The following is a 26,563-nucleotide window of genomic DNA, read 5'->3' as shown; positions in this document are numbered from 1 at the left end:
GCTTACAAGGGGAGGCCGCCAATTGTGAAATTCAGATTCGATTCATACTGCGCATAATAAAAGCTCATGGCCAGAGGTGTAATGTAGCAAAGCACCAAGATGCACTTCTCAGCCGTTGTCGGGAAAATCGACAGTTAAAAGAAACCGTTGCGGTGAAATACTCTCTCCGAGTAATATTTTCTACAGCGTCATAGCGCAGCGGTAAGCGCTAGGGTTCGTAATCCGAAGGTCGCCGGATCGAATCTTACGCCATGCAATATTTTTTTATTATTAGTTTTTTGCAATTCAAATATATATATATATATATACTATTAACGAATTGCTTATGCATGTTGATGAAGGCGGATCGCTCTCCAGTTGTACCGCCTCCATTTTTCTGTTTGTTTAACAGGGTGTACCAAAGCTGTCCCGTCCGCACTGATTTTCGACGATGTTTTAAGTTGCGCTAGGGACCGCATCTACTTTTTTTCGAAGTTAGCAGGCAACTACGCTGTTATGGGGCGGCTCGTTTCGGCCCATTCAACATCTGTCCTTCAAGTGTAACGAGCGAGTAACGGAGTTTATATTTCATACCTGCCACAGCAAGTTTGTGTTCGTGTGGTCTCTATTCTAATTCGAACGTTTGACTTACGCTATACGTATTCGTTTCTACGTCTTCCGTTAACTATACGTGGTTAACATTATGAAGACAATTAATAACATTTGTGAAATACAACTTTGTTTGCGGAAAACATAATGATGTTCGAAGTCGCCAGTTTTTCCACGACAAACGACTTTCAACAACTTATTATATAGACAACAACATATTATATAGAGACCTTTGGAGATAAGAGAACGACTTGTATGAATATCAAGAGCTCAGATGGAAACCCAGTTCTAAGCAAAGAAGGGAAAGCAGAAAGGTGGAAGGAGTATATAGAGGGTCTATACAAGGGCGATGTACTTGAGGACAATATTATGGAAATGGAAGAGGATGTAGATGAAGATGAAATGGGAGATATGATACTGCGTGAAGAGTTTGACAGAGCACTGAAAGACCTGAGTCGAAACAAGGCCCCCGGAGTAGACAATATTCCATTGGAACTACTGACGGCCGTGGGAGAGCCAGTCCTGACAAAACTCTACCATCTGGTGAGCAAGATGTATGAAACAGGCGAAATACCCTCAGACTTCAAGAAGAATATAATAATTCCAATCCCAAAGAAAGCAGGTGTTGACAGATGTGAAAATTACCGAACTATCAGTTTAATAAGTCACAGCTGCAAAATACTAACACGAATTCTTTACAGACGAATGGAAAAACTAGTAGAAGCCAACCCTGGGGGAAGATCAGTTTGGATTCCGTAGAAACACTGGAACACATGAGGCAATACTGACCTTACGACTTATCTTAGAAGAAAGATTAAGGAAAGGCAAACCTACGTTTCTAGCATTTGTAGACTTAGAGAAAGCTTTTGACAATGTTGACTGGAATACTCTCTTTCAAAGTCTGAAAGTGGCAGGGGTAAAATACAGGGAGCGAAAGGCTATTTACAATTTGTACAGAAACCAGATGGCAGTTATAAGAGTCGAGGGACATGAAAGGGAAGCAGTGGTTGGGAAGGGAGTAAGACAGGGTTGTAGCCTCTCCCCGATATTGTTCAATCTGTATATTGAGCAAGCAGTAAAGGAAACAAAAGAAAAATTCGGAGTAGGTATTAAAATTCATGGAGAAGAAACAAAAACCTTGAGGTTCGCCTATGACATTGTAATTCTGTCAGAGACAGCAAAGGACTTGGAAGAGCAGTTGAATGGAATTGACAGTGTCTTGAAAGGAGGATATAAGATGAACATCAACAAAAGCAAAACAAGGATAATGGAATGTAGTTTAATTAAGTCGGGTAATGCTGAGGGAATTAGATTAGGAAATGAGGCACTTAAAGTAGTAAAGGAGTTTTGCTATTTGGGGAGCAAAATAACTGATGATGGTCGAAGTAGAGAGGATATAAAATGTAGGCTGGCAATGGCAAGGAAAGCGTTTCTCAAGAAGAGAAATTTGTTAACATCGAGTATAGATTTAAGTGTCAGGAAGTCATTTCTGAAAGTATTCGTGTGGAGTGTAGCCATGTATGGGAGTGAAACATGGACGATAAATAGTTTGGACAAGAAGAGAATAGAAGCTTTCGAAATGTGGTGCTACAGAAGAATGCTGAAGATTAGATGGGTAGATCACATAACTAATGAGGAAGTATTGAATAGGATTGGGGAGAAGAGAAGTTTGTGGCACAACTTGACCAGAAGAAGGGATCGGTTGGTAGGACATGTTCTGAGGCATCAAGGGATCACCAATTTAGTATTGGAGGGCAGCGTGGAGGGTAAAAATCGTAGAGGGAGACCAAGAGATGAATACACTAAGCAGATTCAGAAGGATGTAGGTTGCAGTAGGTACTGGGAGATGAAAAAGCTTGCACAGGATAGAGTAGCATGGAGAGCTGCATCAAACCAGTCTCAGGACTGAAGACCACAACAACAACATTATATGCATAATTGTTGCAACTGATTGCCGGGAATTATATATATATATATATATATATATATATATATATATATATATATATATATGAATTACAAAAAACAAAAACTAAAAAAAAAAGTTGCATGGAGCGAGATTCGAACCGGCGACCTTCGGATTACGAACCCGAGCGCTTACCGGTGCACCACCACGCTGTAAAAAATTTCTGATCGTAGAGAGTATTTCACCGCAACGGTTTCTTTTAACTGTCGATTTTCTCGACAACGGCTGAGAAGTGCATCTTGGTGCTTTGCCACATTACACCTCTGGCCATGAGCTTTTATTATGCGCAGTATGAATCGAATCTGAATTTCACGATTGGCGGCCTCCCCTTGTTAGAATCGCTCGGTCATCCCGGCCGGCAATGTGCGCTGTGTGGATAATCATCTGGTTTTAAGTACTGCGCCTTGTCACGACATGCAACCACATGTCAACATGAAAAATGAAATGACGTGTGGCGAGGGCCTCCCGTCGGATAGACGGATCGTCTGATGCAAGTCTTTTTAGTTGACGCCACTTCGGCGAATGGCGTCTCTATACCCCTAGCAAGCCATTCTGGTACTCTGACCAATCAGCTATGCAGGCGGAAAATGTCAGCGTGATACGACTATTACAACTGATGGACGAACTACACTCCTGGAAATGGAAAAAAGAACACATTGACACCGGTGTGTCAGACCCACCCTACTTGCTCCGGACACTGCGAAAGGGCTGTACAAGCAATGATCACACGCACGGCACAGCGGACACACCAGGAACCGCGGTGTTGGCCGTCGAATGGCGCTAGCTGCGCAGCATTTGTGCACCACCGCCGTCAGTGTCAGCCAGTTTGCCGTGGCATACGGAGCTCCATCGCAGTCTTTAACACTGGTAGCATGCCGCGACAGCGTGGACGTGAACCGTATGTGCAGTTGACGGACTTTGAGCGAGGGCGTATAGTGGGCATGCGGGAGGCCGGGTGGACGTACCGCCGAATTGCTCAACACGTGGGGCGTGAGGTCTCCACAGTACATCGGTGTTGTCGCCAGTGCTCGGCGGAAGGTGCACGTGCCCGTCGACCTGGGACCGGACCGCAGCGACGCACGGATGCACGCCAAGACCGTAGGATCCTACGCAGTGCCGTAGGGGACCGCACCGCCACTTCCCAGCAAATTAGGGACACTGTTGCTCCTGGGGTATCGGCGAGGACCATTCGCAACCGTCTCCATGAAGCTGGGCTACGGTCCCGCACACCGTTAGGCCGTCTTCCGCTCACGCCCCAACATCGTGCAGCCCGCCTCCAGTGGTGTCGCGACAGGCGTGAATGGAGGGACGAATGGAGACGTGTCGTCTTCAGCGATGAGAGTCGCTTCTGCCTTGGTACCAATGATGGTCGTATGCGTGTTTGGCGCCGTGCAGGTGAGCGCCACAATCAGGACTGCATACGACCGAGGCACACAGGGCCAACACCCGGCATCATGGTGTGGGGAGCGATCTCCTACACTGGCCGTACACCACTGGTGATCGTCGAGGGGACACTGAATAGTGCACGGTACATCCAAACCGTCATCGAACCCATCGTTCTACCATTCCTAGACCGGCAAGGGAACTTGCTGTTCCAACAGGACAATGCACGTCCGCATGTATCCCGTGCCACCCAACGTGCTCTAGAAGGTGTAAGTCAACTACCCTGGCCAGCAAGATCTCCGGATCTGTCCCCCATTGAGCATGTGTGGGACTGGATGAAGCGTCGTCTCACGCGGTCTGCACGTCCAGCACGAACGCTGGTCCAACTGAGGCGCCAGGTGGAAATGGCATGGCAAGCCGTTCCACAGGACTACATCCAGCATCTCTACGATCGTCTCCATGGGAGAATAGCAGCCTGCATTGCTGCGAAAGGTGGATATACACTGTACTAGTGCCGACATCGTGCATGCTCTGTTGCCTGTGTCTATGTGCCTGTGGTTCTGTCAGTGTGATCATGTGATGTATCTGACCCCAGGAATGTGTCAATAAAGTTTCCCCTTCCTGGGACAATGAATTCACGGTGTTCTTATTTCAATTTCCAGGAGTGTATGTGCTCTACCGGTGCAATATGAATTTTTATAACAGCAACGTCATTCATCATAACTGAAGAGCGAAAACGCACTCCACCGGATTAAATAATACTCAGAAGAGATTATAACATTGTAGAAAAATATTTGGTTCGGTGACATCTACGTCTACATCTACATGGATAATCTGCAAATCATATTTAAGTGCCTGGCAGAAGGTTCATCGAACCAGCTTCACAATTCACTATTATTCCAATCTCGTACAGCGCGCGGAAAGAATGAACACCTATATCTTTCCGTACGAGCTCTGATTTCCCTTATTTTACCGTGGTGATCGTTTCTCCCTATGTACGTCGGTGCCAACAAAATATTTTCGCATTCGAAGGTGAAAGTTGGTGATTGGAATTTCGTGAGAAGATTCCGTCGCAACGAAAAACGCCTTTCTTTCAATGATGTCCAGCCCAAATTCGGTGTCTTGCCAATAAAACGCAGTCTTTGGTTAGCCTTCCCCACAACATTTTCTAGCCGCGCGGGATTAGCCGAGTGTTTCTCGCCGGCACGGTAGCTCAGCGTGTTCGGTCAGAGGGTTAGCTGCCCTCTGTAACAAAAAAACTGAGTTAATGGATCAACAACGAACTGAAACGGGTGTCTTTCGATGTCCGCGCCGAGCAGATACAACGAACTAAAATGAACAAAATGATATTTAAAAAAAAGTGATGAAAAAAAAAGCGTTCTAAGGCACTGCAGTCATGGACTGTGTGGCTGATCCCGGCGGAGGTTCGAGTCCTCCCTCGGGCATGGGTATGTGTGTTTGTCCTTACGATGATTTAGGTTAAGTAGTGTGTAAGCATAGGGACTGATGACCTTAGTAGTTAAGTCCCATAAGATTTCACACACATTTTTTTTTGAATATTTTCTATTTGTTCCTTGCAATTTAAGCTGTTCGTAATTGTAATCCCTAGGTATTTAGTTGAATTTACGGCTTTTAGATTAGACTGATTAATCGTGTAACGGAAGTTTAACGAGTTCCTTTTAGCGCTCACCTGGATGGCCTCACACTTTTCGTTATTTAGGGTCAATGCCACTTTTCGCACCATTCAGATATCTTTTCTAAATCGTTTTGCAGTTTGTTTTGATTGTCTGATGACTTTATTAGTCGATAAACGACAGCGTCATCTGCAAACAACCGAAGACGGCTGCTCAGATTGTCTCCAAAATCGTTTATATAGATAAGGAACAGCAAAGGGCCTATAACACTACCTTGGGGAACGCCAGAAATCACTTCTGTTATACTAGATGGCTTTCCGTCAATTACTACGAACAGTGACCTCTCTGACAGGAAATGACAAATCCAGTCACATAACTGAGACGCTAATCCATTAGCACGCAATTTCACTACGAGCCGCTTGTGTGGTACAGTGTCAAAAGCCTTCCGGAAATCCAGAAATACGGAATCGATCTGAAATCCATTGTCAATAGCACTCAGCGCTTCATGTGAATAAAGAGCTAGTTGTGTTTCACAAGAACGATGTTTTCTAAATCCATGTTGACTGTGTGTCAATAGACCGTTTTCTTCGAGGTAATTCATAATGTTCGAACAGAATATATGTTCCAAAATCTTGCTGCATGTCGACGTTAACGATATGGGCCTGTAATTTAGTGTATTAATCCTACTACCTTTCTTGAATATTGGTGTGACCTGTGCAACTTTCCAGCCTTTGGGTACGGATCTTTCGTCGAGCGAACGGTTGTATATGATTGTCAAGTATGGAGCTAATGCATCAGGATACTCCGAAAGCAACATAATTGGTACACAGTTTGGACCAGAAGACCTGTGTGAACGTTTGAGTTTGTCGGTTTAGATAACGGTGTGTGACTGAAATGGCGCAGCAACTGGAGACGGACTCCAATGATGAATTAGTGTTGATGGTACGATTCTTGCACGCATAACGGCTCAATTGCTCACAAGTTCACCGTGAAGTTCTGGCGGCTTGTGGACCACACGCAACGTCGCGTCCAGACGTGGTGAAATGGTGCCGACAATTTGACCGAGGCCGCACAGATGTGCGTAGTGCTGATAGGGCAGTCTAGAAGTTGTACCATGCGATTACCAGCGTTCAGCCAACAAGCTGAAAGAATCACTGGTGGGCAAAAAAGATTTTCCAGCGATGACGACGTTCACACAGCGGTTCTGGAATGGCTCCCTGACCGAGGAGTGGACTTCTGCCGTCGAAGAACTGAGCGAGCGCTGTTTACAGAAACTCGGTGGCTGTGTTGAAAAACAGTGCCACGTATCTGTGTCACTTTTAAGTGTAGCGAAGCATTCAGTAAAAGCTACTTGGGCTGGCACAATAATCTGCTGCGACTTTCTAAGCCGTCACTGGTATCTAATGAAGCACATGCAAGCAAGATAGAAACCTATAACTTCATCAAATGATTCAAATGGCTCTGAGCACTGTGGGACTTAACATCTGAGGTCATCAATCCCCTGGAACTTAGAACTACTTAAACTTAACTAACCTAAGGACATCACGCACATCCATGCCCGAGGCAGGATTCGAACCTGCGACCGTAGGAGTCGCGTGGTTCCGGACTGAAGAGTCTACAACCGCTCTGCCACCATGGCCGGCTATAACTTCATCCATATTATCATGTCCACAGATTAACCCAAGGCCAACCCCCCCCCCCCATCTCCGTCTACTTCCCTAAACCCAATTCCGCATCCCCTTTTAATAAAATACGGAAGAGAATTAATGACTTTAACGTTTCGCCTTATCGTCCGTTTCGTTATACTACGCTTTTGATCTGTGAAAGAGCCCAATGACTCATGCGTCGGTAGGAGCGCCATGCATATTAAAGTATTCAACTTACTAAACACGCGGTCTAAGGCGGACGTTGGAGTCCTCCCTCGGACATGGGTGTGTGTGTTGTCCTTAGTTTAAGTTAGATTAAGTAGTGTGTAAGCCTAGGGACCGATGACCCAGCAGTTTGGTCCCATAGGAACTTATTAAGATTTTACGAGAAGGTTCCCTTCGCTCCAGCAACCACAAATCCCACCAACAACGACTCCTGTTGATGGTTGAATCCCATTTGTGCGGATGAGAGATGCACCTCTCCACTGTCTACAGTGTGTTTCACATTTCATGTTACACAGTTATAGAGGTTGTAGAGGGGACTTACAAGGGAACCTCCCCATCGCACCCCCCTCAGATTTAGTTATAAGTTGTCACAGTGGATAGGCCTTGATAAACTGAACACAGATCAATTGAGAAAACAGGAAGAAGTTGTGTGGAACTGTGAAAAAATAAGCAAAATATACAAACTGAGTAGTTCATGGGAAGATAGGCAACATCAAGGACACTGAGAGCGTAGGAGCGCCGTGGTCTCGTGGTAACGTGAGCACCTGCCGAACGAAAGGTCGTTGGTTCAAATATTCCATCGAGTGAAAAGTTTAATTTTTTATTTTCAGCTTATGTGACAAACTCTTATGTTTTCATCACTTTTTTGGGAATGATTATCACATCCACAAGAAAACCTAAATCGGGCAAGGTAGAAGAATCTTTTTACCCATTCGCCAAGTGTACAAGTTAGGTGGGTCGACAACATATTCCTGTCATGTGACGCACATGCCGTCACCAGTGTCGTATAGAATATATCAGATGTGTTTTCCTGTGGAGGAATCGGTTGACCTATGACCTTGCGATCAAATGTTTTCGGTTCCCATTGGAGAGGCATTGAAAAAAGGCATGTCCTTTCGTCCTTTCGTCGCAAAACACAGACACTAAACTTATTACAGTGAACAGAGACGTCAATGAACGAACGGACAGATAATAACTATGCAAAAATAAAGAAAGTAAAATTTTCACTCGAGGGAAGACTTGAACCAAGGACCACGGGACCACGGCGTTCCTAAGCTCCCACTCTCCATAATGTTGTCTATGTGGCCCATGGACTACTCAGTTTGTATATTTTGCTTATTTTTTCACAGTTCCACACAACTTCTTCCTGTTTTCTCAAGTGGTCTGTCTTCAGTTTATCAAGGCCTATCCACTGTGCCAACTTATAACTAAATCTGAGGGGGGTGCGATGGGGAGGTTCCCTTGTTAGTACATTAAGTTTTAAATGGGAACCTGTGTCCATAAACGTCATCCAACGATGGTACAAACCGTCAAAGTAATGGGCGCCGGCGCCTGTAAATGTATGTATAATATACAGGCTGATTTCGTGACAGTCTGACAAATTTTCACGGTCGATAGAGACTGATAAATGTATTAATTTCAGGTAAGGATCCCTGTACCGGAAACAAATGAGTCGAAACTTATAAGAGAAAACCTTTCTGATACTTCTAACAGTGGAATACATGTACTAGTAGTCCGCCTGCTTACATGCCTCGAGATGACTGGGTGTTTGTGTTGTCCTCATCATTTATGAAAGTAGCGAGATTGGGCTGAGCGAAGATTGGGAATTTGTACGCCCGCACTGTAGCTCAGCGTGTTCGGTCAGAGAGGCGGTGGCTCTCTGTAATAAAAAAGAAACTGAGTGAAAGAATCAACGATCAATTTGAACGGATGTCACGTGACGTCCTCCCAGACCAAACGCAACGAACAACACAGAAAAAAAAAATTATGGGTGGTAGCGTGCTTGCCTCCCATGCTCTGGGTCCGGGTTCGATTCCCGGCCGGGTTGCAGATTTTCTGCGTTCGGGGACTGGGTGTCGAGTTTTCCTCATCATCATTTCATCCTTAACATCGGCCGCTAGTCGCACGATGTGGCGCCGACTGGAATGAGACGTGTACTTGGCGGCTGAAACCAACTGAGACATCCCGGCCAACCATGCCATACGATCATTTCATTTTCATATACCAGTACCATTGTTGCTAAGAATATATGGTAGGCAACTTTCAAGGTGGTGGTACGGACCAAAACAAGGCAAAATGTCTAGCAAACATGGTCTCTAAAACAGTGGCGGATGCAGAAAAACCTCAACGAGGGGACTCTAAAGATATCTTGAGCTACCTTTACTTTAACCGTAATAAAAAATAAACAAGTCACATGCAAAGTTTAAGAAAGTTTTATTTAAACTTATTGTACACACATACAAAACAATTCCATCTTATGATATAAAAAAGTTACAATTGTGGTCCTCTTCCTTAAATGGTGAATTCTATGCGCCTATTCTTCCTGGGAAATTGGTTAATTGCATCGCCAATAGGACAATCAATGTCAGTGTGAGTGTTCAACAGAGCTAAGTCATTACGTCGATCCTCCTTCATTGTCGACGTCAGCTATGTCTTTGCACGCCGCAGTGTTGAAAAACTTCTTTCTACTGTAGCATTAGATGCAGGTAGACAAGCAAATATTTTGTACAGCGTGTGAAAAGTAGGATAGTCAGATCTAGGACAAACAGACAACGCTTGCACAAGAGAATCACGATCATTAAGGGCGTTTAAGCTCGTTTGTTTGTATTGAAGAATCTCTCCCATTGGTCTCTTTTTAATCACAAAGATTCTTCTTCAACTAGAACTTTTTCTTCAATTTCTGCTTCTGAATGAAAACTAGCTTCCTATTCAGCGAATAGTCCGTATTTACACTACTGGCCATTAAAATTGCTACACCAAGAAGAAATGCAGATGATAAACGGATATTCATTGGACAAATATATTATACTAGAACTGACATGTGACTACATTTTCATGCAATTTGGGTGCATAGATCCTGAGAAATCAATACCAAGAACAACCACCTCTGGCCGTAATAACGGCCTTGATACGCCTGGGCATTGAGTCAGAGCTTGGATGGCGTGTATAGGTGCAGCTGCCCATGCAGCTTCAACACGATACCACAGTTCATCAAGAGTAGTGACTGGCGTATTGTGACGAGCCAGTTGCTCGGCCACCATTGGCCAGACGTTTTCAATTGGTGAGAGATCTGGAAAATATGCTGGCCAGGGCAGCAGTCGAACATTTTCTGTATCCAGAAAGGCCCGTACAGGACCTGCATCATGCGGTCGTGCATTATCCTGCTGAAATGTAGGGTTTCGCAGGGATCGAATGAAGGGTAGTGCCACGGGTAGTAACACATCTGAAATGTAACGTCCACTGTTCATTAAGTGCCGTCAATGCGAACATGAGGTGACTGAGACGTGTAACCAATGGCACCCCATACTATCACGCCGGGTGACACGCCAGTATGACGATGACGAATACACGCTTCCAATGTGCGTTCACAGCGATGTCCCCAAACACGGATGAGACCATCATGATGCTGTAAACAGAACTTGGATTCATCCGAAAAAATGAGGTTTTGCCATTCGTGCACCCAGGTTCGTCGTTGAGTACACCATCTCAGGCTCTCCTGACGGTGACGCAACGTCAAGGGTAACAGCAGCCATGTTCTCCGAGCTGATAGTCCATGCTGCTGCAAACGTCATCGAACTGTTCGTGCAGATCTGTTGATTCAGGGATCGAGACGTGGCTGCACGATCCGTTACAGCCATGCGGATAAGATGCCTGTCATCTCGACTGCTAGTGATTCGAGGCCGTTGGGATCCAGCATGGCGTTCCATATTACCCTCCTGAACCCACCGATTCCATTTTCTGCTAACAGTCATTGGACCAGTCGACCAACGCGAGCAGCAATGTCGCGATACGATAAACCGCAATCGCGATTGGCTACAATCCGACCTTTATCAAAGTCGGAAACGTGATGGTACGCATTTCTCCTCCTTACACGAGGTATCACAACAACGTTCCACCAGGCAACGCCGGTCAACTGCTGTTTGTGTATGAGAAATCGGTTGGAAACTTTCCTCATGTCAGCACGTTGTAGTTGTCGCCACCGGCGCCAACCTTGTGTGAATGCTCTGAAAAACTAATCATTTGCATATCACAGCATCTTCTTCCTGTCGGTTAAATTTCGCGTCTGTAGCACGTCATCTTCGTGGCGTAGCAATTTTAATGGCCAGTAGTGTATAACGCTACGTATCGAAGGGTCTCTGTACAAGAAAACAGTAGAATATTCGCGGCTTTTCTCGAACAAATGCCAGACAGAATAACGTATCGAGATCACTAGAATGGCCGCGACTTTTCTCGCAGGTATGTGTTGGCTGTGTATGCGTCAGACAGAAACGTATAAAATACGATGACGCGGACGTGCATGCTACATAGGAAAGTACACTTACTCGATAACTCGATTCAGTCTTGTCGACTGATAAAGGAAACAAACGAATAACTTGCTGAGTGACTGGCGGGGGCAGCGTAGGTGGCAATGAGGTCGGCCCCGCTAGGGGTTGGGAGGAGGGGCTCGAACCTCTCATATTTATCCGCCACTACTCTAAAATGCATACCTGAGAGACTATGAGCACTTGCTCATCTTCGCTTGTGTGAAACACATTTCCTCGGCTCAACTAATGTTCATAGCTCTTAAGGTCTGCATTTTAGAGCCCACGTATACTGGACTTTTTTTCCTTGTTTTGGTCCATATTATGAGCTCTGAAAGTTTCCTACCCTACAGTCTTACCAACAACAGTACCAGTAATGTATTCCACTGTCAGAGGTTTCGGAACGATTTATGCGTATCACTTTCGACTCGTTCGTTTCCAGTACAGGGACCCTTTAGCCGTTGGCACACGGACCGCGCTGTCGAACGTTGAGCGTGCCAAGTTCAACGTGCTGTGAACGCTCAGAACGATGCTACTTGTGCATACGGTACGTGGGCCCCAACGTGGTATACGCGATCGCAACGCACTCCAGCGGCAGTCTGAGGGATGTTTCTAGTTCGTAAATCACACTGTTTACTCACCGGGCGCGCGTAAAATTACCACGTCAGCTCTAATAAAACGCACATTTCCTCCATCGTCCACGAAAAGTAAAGTACCATGTCCAATCAATAAGGACACAGGCTCATAAAAGTTCCATTACAAACAGTGCGGTACAAATTTGGAATACTTCTCTGCATAAGATAAACATTATTTCATCATTCCCACATTTTAGTAAAACCCCAAGGTCAGTCTTACTTTATCACTGTTACTACCTAGTAGCAGAATCTCTCCAACATGTGAATGACGAAGCGTAAAAGAAAAAGGAACAAAATATCTTTATACAAGTAGCGCAAGCTGTCCTGTAGATTAAGCCAATCGAACAAAGTCACCCCTCAAAAAAAGGTGAACTTCTATTTACATAACATCAAATATTATAGCATATACTTATATTAAAGTAATAATAAAGTATCAAAACCTAATAAAAACGCGAATGTTAGGAAAAAAAATTGGAAGTGCTAAGACGCGAACCACTACCTCAACAAAAACTCATTTTCGGAGAGAGACGCTACTCATTACGCTTTTTTTATTTTAATTTCATTTTGTTCGCTTTCGTTCGTTGCATCGGCTCGGGGCGGACGTCGTAAGACATCCGTTCAAGTTAGTTGTTGATCGATTAACTCAGTTTTTTATTACAGAGAAACTCTAAACCAACAACATGCTCCTTGTACTTAATCATATTAAGTTACTCCTTACTGAAAACGTTAATCGTAAATAATTATGTTACTAATTGAAATTTAATTATAACAAATTGTACCAAGAACAATGTGTTTTGGGTGGATCTTCAGTGTGTCGCTGCCTTCAAATAGCCTACTCTCATAATACGCAAGTTACAATAATTCTTTTGCCACGAATATGATGTTTCTCATTATTTTATTGGAACGAATCACACAACTAACAACGGGTTTTCCAGTGATTCTCAATTTCCTGGTGCTCAGAAACGGCATATATACATATAGGTTTGAAATGAATGACAATATGGCGCCTCATAACTCTGTACTGAAGGGAGACGGCGTGCGTGTGACGTAGGTGGCGTTGTGCCATCTGATTGGTCAACGCTCAGCCGCACGCTCAGAATATCTGACCTGCCAGATATTGCTCTGCACGTTCGGAAAGATTCCCGAACGTGCTATTCCATGCTATGACGTCAGAAACAAGGCACGCTCAACGCTCAACGTTCGGATACACGGTCCGTGTGCCGACGGCTACCTCAAACTGATACATTTATTGGTCTCCATCATCCTGAAAGTCTTTAACTTCATCACAGAATCACCCTGTATAAACATACATTTACAGGCGCCTAAAGCTTTGATGCTATGTAGCATCAAATGGCTCTGAGCACTATGGGACTTAACATCTGTGGTCATCAGTCCCCTAGAACTTAGAACTACTTAAACCTAACTAACCTAAAGACATCACACACATCCGTGCCCGAGGCAGGATTCGAACCTGCGACTGTAGCAGTTGCGCGGTTCCGGACTGAGCGCCAGGAACCGCTAGACCACCGCGGCCGGCCTATGTAGCATCGTTGGATGACGTTTCCGGAAATGGGTTCCTATGTGAAACTTGATCTACTAAGTCTCCTCTACAACCTCTAGAAGTATGCCATATGTATTCTGAAACACCCTGTATATGACGCTGATAAAGGCGATTTCAGTGAACAAAGGCTGGGCTGAAAGGTTGAACCCTCCCCCCTCCTCTCAAAAAAGAGACAGAGGGAGACAGGAAGAAGAAAATAGGTCAGGGGATAGAGCATCTACTCGCGAAAACGCCAAAGGTCCCAGGTATGGCCACAGTTTAAACTGCCAGGAAGTTACAACATATTATTTCTTTCCACGCGTGTCTCTCGAAACGACAAGAAGGAGGAAATTAAAGAAATTACATATCACGCGGAACTTTACCGACAATGGTTCTTGCCACACAGCATTCGTAGGTAGAACAGAAGAGGCTGGAAGCGACCGCAATGCACGGTTTACTATACTCTCTGCCCCATGCCTTAAGGTGGTGAAAACATGCTTGTAGGAGTACAATGTGGTTACTCGTTTCTTACCTGGGATGTTGCGTTGACAACGGCCTGAGACTAAGAGGTGTTCAACATGCGTCGTGCCTTTTTGACGTGCGGCCGTGATATACCCACATGCAGGAAATAGGTTATCTAACCGGCGAGTCGAAGTGTGGATAATTGTCTCATTAACGACGAGGTGACGTCTGGCTGTTTCCTATCAGAGCAGTGACTGCCACTACCAGAGTGAGAACATCTCAAACAATGTCACAATTGCTCGCTGTTTTTTTCCGACATGTTTCAAGTTGCGTCCCCTCATGGGCAATGATGCTTGCAGGTAAAGCTGAAGCACGCTAATCGAGCGATAATCTTCTCTTCCTCGTTTAAAGTGTGTTTTTTGATAACATTAATTTTTGGTAGACATTGTGCTACATTATGTGAGCATGAGTCACGGAGTATACACTGGGTGGTAATAATTAAGCTTTCGCTGTTCAACACTTTATAACACGGAAACTGATTACCGTGCAAGTACCAGATTTAGTAGCATTAATGTCAAGGACATGGGGAAGAGAAATAATGCAGAATCAGTTCAATTGAAACACTTTTAATGTACTGCTACGGTACGTCACACCATTACATACCGTTACCATTACTAAATACGGTCCCCATCAGTGTGCAGAAGAGTCTAAAAGCTCAGGATTGCATTCTGCACAGTAGAACGAAGTATGTCCGTAGGTATGCTGCCTACCTCTCTTGATGTGCTGCGCTTCAGACCAGCACATGCGTGAATGTTCCGCTGGTAAACCCTGTCCTTCAGGTAGCACCACGACCAGAAACCACAGGGAGTGAGATCAGGTGATCGTGTCGGACAAGCATTTGGAAACGTGTTTGGAAGCAGGTGAACTACACGAGCGATGTAGAGTGCGGCCCCATCTTGCATGAAACCTGTTGAGTTCAATGGGTCTCTCTCCTGTAGGGCAGGTATGAGATGCTGGTGAAGCATATCGCAGTAACGCTGGCCGCTCACACTGCACGTCTTTGGTCCTTGAGCGTCAACCTCTTCAAAAATGAATGTGCCAATGATGGACGTACTTGCGAAGCCACACCACACGGTAACACGTTCGCCATAGAGAGGAACTTCATGCACAGTGACTGGAGGTGAAAATCCTCACACTCAACAATTCTGTGTGTTCACCTCGTCTGTCCATAGGATGGTTCAGCACCAGCCCTCGTTAACTTCAATCCTTGCGACAAAGTGGAGAGCAAAGTCAACAAGTCGTTGTGCATCATGTGGTGCAAGCTACTGTACGATAGAGATCTTATTTGCTGGGTGTATTCTAATCTCTGTCTTCCTCTACAGTTTTTGCCCTCTACAGCTCCCTCTAGTACCATGGAAGTCATTCCATCATGTCTTAACAGATGTCCTATCATCCTGTCCCTTCTCCTTGTCAGTGTTTTCCAAAAAAATGGTTCAAATGGCTCTGAGCACTATGCGACTTAACTTCTGAGGTCATCAGTCGCCTAGAACTTAGAACTAATTAAACCTAACTAACCTAAGGACATCACACACACCCATGCCCGAGGCAGGATTCGAACCTGCGACCGTAGGGTCGCGCGGTTCCAGACTGTAGCGCTTAGAATCGCTCGGTCACCCCGGCCGGCAATGTGCGCTGTGTGTAGTTTCTCTCTGTTCTCATTTCTACTACTTCTCCTTACCTTCGTCTTTCTTCGATTTACTCTCAACCCATACTCTGTACTCATTAGACCATTCCGTTCAGCAGATGACGTAATTCTTCTTCACTTTCACTCAGGATAGCAATGTCATCAGCGAATCGTATCATTGATATTCTTTCACCTTGAATTTCAATTCTACTCCTGAACCTTTCTTTTATTTCCATCATTGCTTCCTCGATGTACAGACTGAACAATAGGGGCGAAAGGCTACAGCCTTTTCGAATATCTTGCACCATTTTACATTATCGAACGCTTTTTCCAGGTCGACAAATTCTATGAACGTGGCTTGGTGGTTCTTTAGTCTTGCTTCCATAATTAACCGCAATGTCAGAATTGCCTCTCTCGATCCGTTACCTTTCCTAAAGCCAAATTGATCGTCTAGCGCATCCTCAATTTTGTTTTCCATTCTTCTGTGTATTATTACTGAAAGCAACTTGGATTCCTGAGCTGTTGAGCCGATTGTGCGATAATTCTCGCACTTGTCAGCTATTGCTCTCTTCGGAATTGTGTGGATGATACTTTCTACATCTACATCTACATCCATACTCCGCAAGCCACCTGACGGTGTGTGGCGGAGGGTACCTTCAGTACCTCTATCGGTTCTCCCTTCTATTCCAGTCTCGTATTGTTCGTGGAAAGAAGGATTTTCGGTATGCCTCTGTGTGGGCTCTAATCTCTGTGATTTTATCCTCATGGTCTCTTCGCGAGATATACTTAGGAGGGAGCAATATACTGCATGACTCTTCGGTGAACGTATGTTCTCGAAACTTTGACAAAAGCCCGTACCGAGATACCGAGCGTCTCTCCTGCAGAGTCTTCCACTGGAGTTTATCTATCATCTCCGTAACGCTTTCGCGATTACTAAATGATCCTGTAACGAAGCGCGCTGCTCTCCGTTGGATCTTCTCTATGACTTGTATCAACCCTATCTGGTACGGATCCCACACTGCTGAGCAGTATTCAAGCAGTGGGCGAACAAGCGTACTGTACCCTACTTCCTTTGTTTTCGGATTGCATTTCCTTAGGATTCTTCCAATGAATCTCAGTCTGGCATCTGCTTTACCGACGATCAACATTATATGATCATTCCATTTTAAATCACTCCTAATGCGTACTCCCAGATAATTTATGGTATTAACTGCTTCCAGTTGCTGACCTGCTATTTTGTAGCTAAATGATAAAGGATCTATCTATCTGTGTATTCGCAGCACATTACACTTGTCTACATTGAGATTCAATTGCCATTCCCTGCACCATGCGTCAATTCGCTGCAGATCCTCCTGTATTTCAGTACAATTTTCCATTGTTACAACCTCTCGATACACCACAGCATCATCTGCAAAAAGCCTCAGTGAACTTCCGATGTCATCCACCAGGTCATTTATGTATATTGTGAAAAGCAACGGTCCTATGACACTCCCCTGCGGCACACCTGAAATCACTCTTACTTCGGAAGACTTCTCTCCATTGAGAATAACATACTGCGCCCTGTTATCTAGGAACTCCTCAATCCAATCACACAATTGGTCTGATAGTCCATATGCTCTTACTTTGTTCATTAAACGACTGTGGGGAACTGTATCGAACGCCTTGCGGAAGTCAAGAAACACGGCATCTACCTGTGAACCCGTGTCTATGGCCCTCTGAGTCTCGTGGACGAATAGCGCGAGCTGGGTTTCACATGACCGTCTTTTTCGAAACCCATGCTGTTTCCTACAGAGTAGATTTCTAGTCTCCAGAAAAGTCATTATACTCGAACATAATACGTGTTCCAAAATTCTACAACTGATCGACGTTAGAGATATAGGTCTTTAGTTCTGCACATCTGTTCGACGTCCCTTCTTGAAAACGAGGATGACCTGTGCCCGTTTCCAATCCTTTGGAACGCTACGCTCTTCTAGAGACCTACGGTACACCGCTGCAAGAAGGGGGGCAAGTTCCTTCGCGTGCACTGTGTAAAATTGAACTGGTATCCCATCAGGTCCAGACGCCTTTCCTCTTTTGAGCGATTTTAATTGTTTCTCTATCCCTCTGTCGTCTATTTCGATATCTACCATTTTGTCATCTGTGCGACAATCTAGAGAAGGAACTACAGTGCAATCTTCCTCTGTGAAACAACTTTGGAAAGAGACATTTAGTATTTCGGCCTTTAGTCTGTCATCCTCTGTTTCAGTACCATTTTGGTCACAGAGTGTCTGGAGATTTTGTTTTGATCCACCTACCGCTTTGACATAAGACCAAAATTTCTTAGGATTTTCTGCCAAGTCAGTACATAGAACTTTACTTTCGAATTCATTGAACGCCTCTCGCATAGCCCTCCTCACACTACATTTCGCTTCGCGTAATTTTTGTTTGCCTGCAAGGCTTTGGCTATGTTTATGTTTGCTGTGAAGTTCCCTTTGCTTCCGCAGCAGTTTTCTAACTCGGTTGTTGTACCACGGTGGCTCTTTTCCATCTCTTACGACCTTGCTTGGCACATAATCATCTAACGCATAATGTACGACGGTTTTGAACTTTGTCCACTGATCCTCAACACTATCTGTACTTGAGACAAAACGTTTGTGTTGAGCCAACAGGTACTCTGAAATCTGCTTTTTGTCACTTTGTCTAAACAGAAAAATCTTCCTACCCTTTTTAATATTCCTATTTACGGCTGAAATCATCGCTGCCGTAACCGCTTTATGATGGGTGATTCCCTGTTCTGCGTTAACTTTTTCAAATAGTTCGGGTCTGTTTGTCACCAGAAGGTCTAATATGTTATCGCCACGAGTCGGTTCTCTGTTTAACTGCTCAAGGTAGTTTTCAGATAAAGCACTTAAAAAAATTTCACTGGATTCTTTATCCCTGCCACCCGTTATGAACGTTTGAGTCTCCCAGTCTATATCCGGCAAATTAAAATCTCCACCCAGAACTATAACATGGTGGGGAAATCTACTCGAAACATTTTCCAAATTATCCTTCAGGTGCTCAGCCACAACAGCTGCTGAGCCAGGGGGCCTATAGAGACATCCAATTACCATGTCTGAGCCTGCTTTAACCGTGACCTTCGCCCAAATCATTTCACATTTCGGATCTCCGTCAATTTCCTTCGATACTATTGCACTTCTTATCGCTATAAACACGCCTCCCCCTTCACTGTTCAGCCTGTCTCTGCGGTATACATTCCAATCTGAGTTTAGGATTTCATTACTGTTTACGTCTGGTTTCAGCCAACTTTCTGTCCCTAGTACTATATGGGCGTTGTGAGCGTTTATTAATGAGAGCAGTTCTGGGACCTTTCTACAGACGCTCCTGCAGTTTACTATTAGCACATTAATATTGTTATTCCCTGTTGCATTTTGCCTACTCCTACCTTGCCGCGTCTCAGGAGGCGTCTTGTCGGGCCTAGGTAGGGGATTCTCTAACCTAAAAAACCCCCATGTGCACTCCACACGTACTCCGCTACCCTTGTAGCCGTTTCCGGCGTGTAGTGCACGCCTGACCTATTCAGGGGGACCCTACATTTCTCCACCCGATAGCGGAGGTCGAGAAATTTGCACCCCAGATCTCCGCAGAATCGTCTGAGCCTCTGGTTTAAGCCTTCCACTCGGCTCCAAACCAGAGGACCGCGATCGGTTCTGGGAACGATACTACAAATACACTCCTGGAAATTGAAATAAGAACACCGTGAATTCATTGTCCCAGGAAGGGGAAACTTTATTGACACATTCCTGGGGTCAGATACATCACATGATCACACTGACAGAACCACAGGCACATAGACACAGGCAACAGGACATGCACAATGTCGGCACTAGTACAGTGTATATCCACCTTTCGCAGCAATGCAGGCTGCTATTCTCCCATGGAGACGATCGTAGAGATGCTGGATGTAGTCCTGTGGAACGGCTTGCCATGCCATTTCCACCTGGCGCCTCAGTTGGACCAGCGTTCGTGCTGGACGTGCAGACCGCGTGAGACGACGCTTCATCCAGTCCCAAACATGCTCAATGGGGGACAGATCCGGAGATCTTGCTGGCCAGGGTAGTTGACTTACACCTTCTAGAGCACGTTGGGTGGCACGGGATACATGCGGACGTGCATTGTCCTGTTGGAACAGCAAGTTCCCTTGCCGGTCTAGGAATGGTAGAACGATGGGTTCGATGACGGTTTGGATGTACCGTGCACTATTCAGTGTCCCCTCGACGATCACCAGTGGTGTACGGCCAGTGTAGGAGATCGCTCCCCGCACCATGATGCCGGGTGTTGGCCCTGTGTGCCTCGGTCGTATGCAGTCCTGATTGTGGCGCTCACCTGCACGGCGCCAAACACGCATACGACCATCATTGGCACCAAGGCAGAAGCGACTCTCATCGCTGAAGACGACACGTCTCCATTCGTCCCTCCATTCACGCCTGTCGCGACACCACTGGAGGCGGGCTGCACGATGTTGGGGCGTGAGCGGAAGACGGCCTAACGGTGTGCGGGACCGTAGCCCAGCTTCATGGAGACGGTTGCGAATGGTCCTCGCCGATACCCCAGGAGCAACAGTGTCCCTAATTTGCTGGGAAGTGGCGGTGCGGTCCCCTACGGCACTGCGTAGGATCCTACGGTCTTGGCGTGCATCCGTGCGTCGCTGCGGTCCGGTCCCAGGTCGACGGGCACGTGCACCTTCCGCCGACCACTGGCGACAACATCGATGTACTGTGGAGACCTCACGCCCCACGTGTTGAGCAATTCGGCGGTACGTCCACCCGGCCTCCCGCATGCCCACTATATGCCCTCGCTCAAAGTCCATCAACTGCACATACGGTTCACGTCCACGCTGTCGCGGCATGCTACCAGTGTTAAAGACTGCGATGGAGCTCCGTATGCCACGGCAAACTGGCTGACACTGACGGCGGCGGTGCACAAATGCTGCGCAGCTAGCGCCATTCGACGGCCAACACCGCGGTTCCTGGTGTGTCCGCTGTGCCGTGCGTGTGATCATTGCTTGTACAGCCCTCTCGCAGTGTCCGGAGCAAGTATGGTGGGTCTGACACACCGGTGTCAATGTGTTCTTTTTTCCATTTCCAGGAGAGTATAACTGAGCTATAGTTGTCGGTGTTGGTTTGCTGTCGACTCTGATAAGAACAACCGTGTCACTGAGCTGTTCGTAGTAACACGCTCTCTGCCCTACCTTCCTATTCATAACGAATTCTACTCCTTTTATACCATTGCTGTTGATATTACTCCATACTCATCTGACCAGAAATCCTTGTCTTCTTTCCACTTCACTGACCTCTACTATATCTAGATTGAGCCTTTGCATTTCCCTTTTCAGATTTTCTAGTTTCCCTACCACGTTTAAGCTTCTGACATTCCACGCCCCGACTCGTAGAACGTTATCCTTCCGTTGATTATTCAATCTTTTTCTCATGGTAACCTCCCGCTTGGCAGTCCCCTCCCCGAGATCCGAATGGGGGACTATTCCAGAATCTTTTGCCAATGGAGAGATCATCATGACACTTCTTCAATTACTGGCCACATGTCCTGTGGATACATGTTACATGTCTTTAATCGAGTGGTTTCCATTGCCTTCTGCATCCTCATGCCGTTGATCGTTACTGATTCTTCTGCCTTTAGTGGCAGTTTCCCTCCCCTGAACCTCTGTCCTCTCCTCCGCCCTCTTTGACAAGGCCGTTGGCAGAATGAGGGTGACTTCTTATACCGGAAGTCTTCGGCCGCCAATGCTGATTATTAATCAAAAGTTAAGCGGCGGCGCGATTGGAACCCGGGATCGAAGACGTTTTGATTATGAATCAAAGACGCTACCCCGAAACACTGCCTTACGATCGGGAATTGCGCACAGCGTTGCCTTCCATAGCAACAACGATTTCATCAACCACCTGTGGTGCAACCTGCCGTGGGCCTACTCCCGGAGCGACGCCCAGTTCTCCAATTGATTCCCATCCTCAGCACTGCAGGAGGAGAGAGATGACGCTTCTGTAATCCTTTCAGTTGGCGATGTTTTCGAACTGCATCTGCAGTATTACCGTTGTTTTAATAATAGAGCTACTCCAATAATGCCCTGCTCCTTTTGTCCAAGCCGATGTTGACACGTCAACTAGTGCACTGCGACTGGTCATGTGTGTGAGACTATGAATCACGATGAGTGATCACGGCACCTGGTGGCTATAGTTGGAACTGGACGGTGGCGCTGTGAAACATGGAGATCATGCATCCAATATTCTGGACATAAATGCTATCAAGTTTGGTACCCGCACGGTAATTAGTTATTGTGTTATAACGTTTTAAACAGGGAAAGTCTAATTACGTATATCCACTCGGTATATCTATGGAGTGAGTGTAGTGTGCTGCACATGTGGTCTACCACAAACGGGGCTAGTCACGTGACTTTGAGGCGACGTTGCTCGTCTACAGTTCGTGATAATACCAAAACTTTATTATTACACGTATTCGTATTGTTATATATATTTTTGCGCATTTGAGCTTTAGTAACAGCTTTGGTGCAATATTTTCGTTACTACAGATGTAAAGAGAAGCGTGTGAAAGGAAGACCATTTACTTTTCATAGGTATGTATAACAGAAGTACTGTATAATTGTAAATGCCGTATTTAGGGCCGTTGGGAGGAGGAGATTACTGTTTAACGTCCCGTCGACAACGAGGTCATTAGAGACGGAGCACAAGCTCGGATTAGGGAAGGATGGGGAAGGAAATCGGCCGTGCCCTTTCCAAGGAACCATCCCGGCATTTGCCTGAAGCGATTTAGGGAAATCACGGAAAACCTAAATCAGAATGGCCGGACGCGGGATTGAACCGTCGTCCTCCCGAATGCGAGTTCAGTGTGCTAACCACTGCGCCACCTCGCTCGGCCTTAGGGCCGTTGCTAGGTGTTTTGCCACCCTAGGGGAAAATTGAAAAATGATGCCCCCTCTTTTATACTACTTATACTACCTTCGGTCTCCACGATATCTCCCCCCTCCCCCCCCTTTTTCATCAACTCCGCCAACATCCAGCAGTATAACAATGCAAATCTCCTATTATACTTTTAATCATTAAAAAATTGATTGAGGGCAACAAATATCCTCAAATTCGTTTTTTCGTCCTCAGTTTTTGAAATTTCCCTAAATAATTCATATAGGAAGAATGTGCTGAACATTTTAAACTTGAACTCAACTGAATATACCAGTACAACCAAATCTGGTCTCAATTACTTGTTTTATTTCATTGCAATAAAATGGACTAATAAAAATTATTTTCTGGTGTGATGAATTTTTCCCTGAATTTAGAAATTATGCTTTACTCATGGGAGGCATGCCGAACCATCAAACTAGGTCATCTGGATTATTGTGGAATTATTTTCTTTCCGTTTTAACTGAAATATTTTTAGAATGAGGAATAAATCTCATCTTTTTCAACACCCATTTTCTTTCACGGCTCCAACGTTCGCCATAGGCAAATCAAGGTCATGTTTCTTTCAAAATGGATCAATAAAAATAATGTCTGTTTCCGGTTGGTACTCAGTAGCGGCTACTTTAGTTTTGAGACAGGTGGAGCCATTGTGTTTACTTTCGTCAGAGTAAGTACTTAGTAAGTGACAGTTCAGTATGCCTTAGAAAACGATTCGGTGTTAAAACTTTTCCTCTATTCAGTTTTTCTCATCATTTACTCAATCTTTCCGCTGCTTGATTTGAAATTACTTTTTCCGCCTTTGCCGCCCCTAAAATTTTGCTGGCCTAGTCGGCCGCCTATTCTTGCCCCGGTCATACTAGTATGGGGCATTTTGTTTGTTGAAAATTATTAGGGCATGGTATTTAAAGTCTTGTATTGTTGAGATAATTTGTGCGATTTTATAGCCATGTGTTTACCAGACAACTGCTAGATAAATTTGCAAGTGTGTTTGAGTAAACTGGCAGCCAATGTATGCTTATTGGTGCTGTCTCCACACGCAGATAAAATTTATAAATGACAGTCTAATTAATTTCCTCCAATTGATGCAGGTTCTCAAACGCTTGTGTGTATTTAAGTATTTCTGCATGAGACAGTTTTCTCTAGGCTTGTAGTGTCATTGTAATGTAATTAATGCGAACCGTTTCGAGATATGAATCAGTGCAATAGAAAACGTAAAAGAAGTTGGTGTCTGAAATTCTTTAATACTCCAAAATTCGAGCATTGATCCTGTACCTTTTTGTGCATAGTGTGAGGTTTTGCTTTTCTGTTGAGATGGAAAAAAAATGTAATAGATATTGTACTTGTCTGTAAAAGCGTAAGGGTAAATAAAGAAAAACTGAAAATAATAATGGTCAAGCAGGTGGTGCTAATTACTGCACCAATTTCGTAGTTCCAAATCCTCTGTTTTTTCGTTAGTCTTCGGCGACGTTTACAATGTCACTGTAACGTAATTAACGAGAACAGAGGTTCGAAAAAATGAATAAATGCAACAGAAAACGTAAAAATATACTGTCAGCTGTCACTTCATATCCCGTTATAGATAAACGTAAATACAGTGCAATCTGAGCTATGCGACTGTGGCGAAGAACACAACACTATCGCTCTTCACATGTGTAAGCGAACTTCAGTTCCTGATGTCAAAGTGTTAACATGTCTGTAAAACGCTTGTACAAAGTTTCAGGGTACTTCTGAAAGTATCTTCTGTCTGTAGCAGCAAAGTATTAACACTCAAGCGCCTCACGGGCTACAATGCGCCGTCCCAAAATCACGTGACTTGAGGTACAGGAAATGTTGCGGACAAAATTCTTGTTCTTCTGCGCATCCGAATGCTCACTCCTTAGATATTTATATTCCGTGGCGTCAGTCGCTGGTGTAGAAGTTGCTTTCGATTTTGCGGCACTGATTTATCCAGTGCAACGGTAACTACGGGGGTAATCCCAAAAGTAAGATCTCCTATTTTTTTATAAGTACATAGACCTGTTTATTTCTGCAATGGTTTACATCAGTTTACAGCTTGAACATTTAGCTATTTTTCGACATAATCACCATTTCTGTCGATGCTTTTTTGTAAACGCTGAGGCAGTTTATGTATGCCCACGTCATACCACTTCGCCGCCATGCTGTTCAGAAAGTTATGAAACTCCTCGTTCACCTCGAAGTCGGAGCTGAATCGCTTTCCAGCCAAATGTTCTTTTAACCTAGGGAACTGGGTGCCAAGTTACGACTATAGGGTGGGTGGGTGATTATGTTCCACTGAAACTGTTGCAGGAGAGCAACGGTTTGCCGATCGATGTGTGGGCGAGCATTGTCCTGGAGAATGTGTACGCCCTTGCTCAACATTCCTCTTCTCCGGCTCTAAATTGCCCGTTTGAATTTTTTCAGAGTCTCACAGTACCTGTCAGCGTTAATTGTGGTCCCAGCGATTCAGCTCCGACAACGAGGTGAAAGAAGAGTTTAATAACTTTCTGAACAGCATGGCGGCGAGCTGGTATGACATGAGCATACAAAAACTGCCTCAGCGTCTACAAAAATGCATCGACAGAACTGGTGATTATGTCGAAAAATAGCTAAATGTTCAAGCTGTAAACTGATGTAAACCATTGCAGAAATAAACAGGGCTATGTACTTATAAAAAACAATAGACCTTACTTTTGGGATTAGCCTCGCACTTATGAATGGAAGGAGAGAGCCTCGAAGGTGAGTCATTATACAAAAGTGTTAGCGAATTCTTACCTGGAACATTGCAAATGGACTGACGTTTTCTGAGAAAAGAAAGCCTGGTAGCCCTTCACTGGATCGACAATCAGTCGAGAAGAAGAAGGAGAAGAAGAAAACTGCAGCTCCTGTGCCAGTTAATGATTTACGATAACGACAGTTTTGGTCATTGGCCTGAGGGAAGATGTAAGATTTGCCTTGAGTTCTGTTCTGCCTCAGAGTGTGAACTGTTCTATGCTTTGTGCCAAAAAGAATTGTTTTAAGACACTTCTCATGAAACAGCAGAAAATGTACCATTTTTTCAGCCACAGTAACAACATTCTACAGGGTGGTGGATGAAGAATCGCCCCTAGTCATTGATTGTTCCCTGACGCCCACCAATTGTCGTCTATTGTTTCAAAGCTGTTGCCACTACGTTTTGTACTGTCAGTACGAAGGCCGTTGCATTTTGGTTAAGACGTGTGAAGTAAATATCTCAGCAAGATGTATCCTTTTCAAGAAAGAATAGCGATAGTGGAGGCGTGCCTGGCTACCGATTCATTTACGGAAACCCGGGACGTTTTTGCAAAGAAGATTCCTGCTGTTTCCATACCAGTAGAGATCAATATACAGAATTTTTTAGCGTACTACAGAAAGGAATCGAGCCCGTCCGTTCGTAACCCACTATGATCGCGGATATTGGAGCACGAATGTTGCAGAATCCAAAGAAGTCGACACGTTAACTGTCGGAAGAAGTGAACGTTTCGCGGAGGTCTTGCCAATGTCTTACACACCGTA

At 45.0% G+C, this 26,563-nt stretch overlaps 1 protein-coding gene across 1 annotated transcript in view; it reads right to left on the bottom strand.

Annotated features, from left to right (window-relative positions):
• The window catches only part of LOC124550924 (peroxidase-like), a 194,669-nt gene extending 180,111 nt beyond the window's left edge, over positions 1 to 14,558 (bottom strand). Inside the window, exon 1 of the mRNA XM_047125720.1 lies at positions 14,451 to 14,558. The gene's annotated coding sequence lies outside the window, so the exon portion shown is untranslated. The remainder of the gene's footprint in view (positions 1 to 14,450) is intronic.
• Positions 14,559 to 26,563: the final 12,005 nt, after the last annotated feature.

Source organism: Schistocerca americana, chromosome 9 (genome assembly GCF_021461395.2).
Source record: "Schistocerca americana isolate TAMUIC-IGC-003095 chromosome 9, iqSchAmer2.1, whole genome shotgun sequence".
Lineage (NCBI taxonomy): Eukaryota > Metazoa > Arthropoda > Insecta > Orthoptera > Acrididae > Schistocerca > Schistocerca americana.
This window is presented reverse-complemented; position numbering and strand designations above follow the sequence as displayed.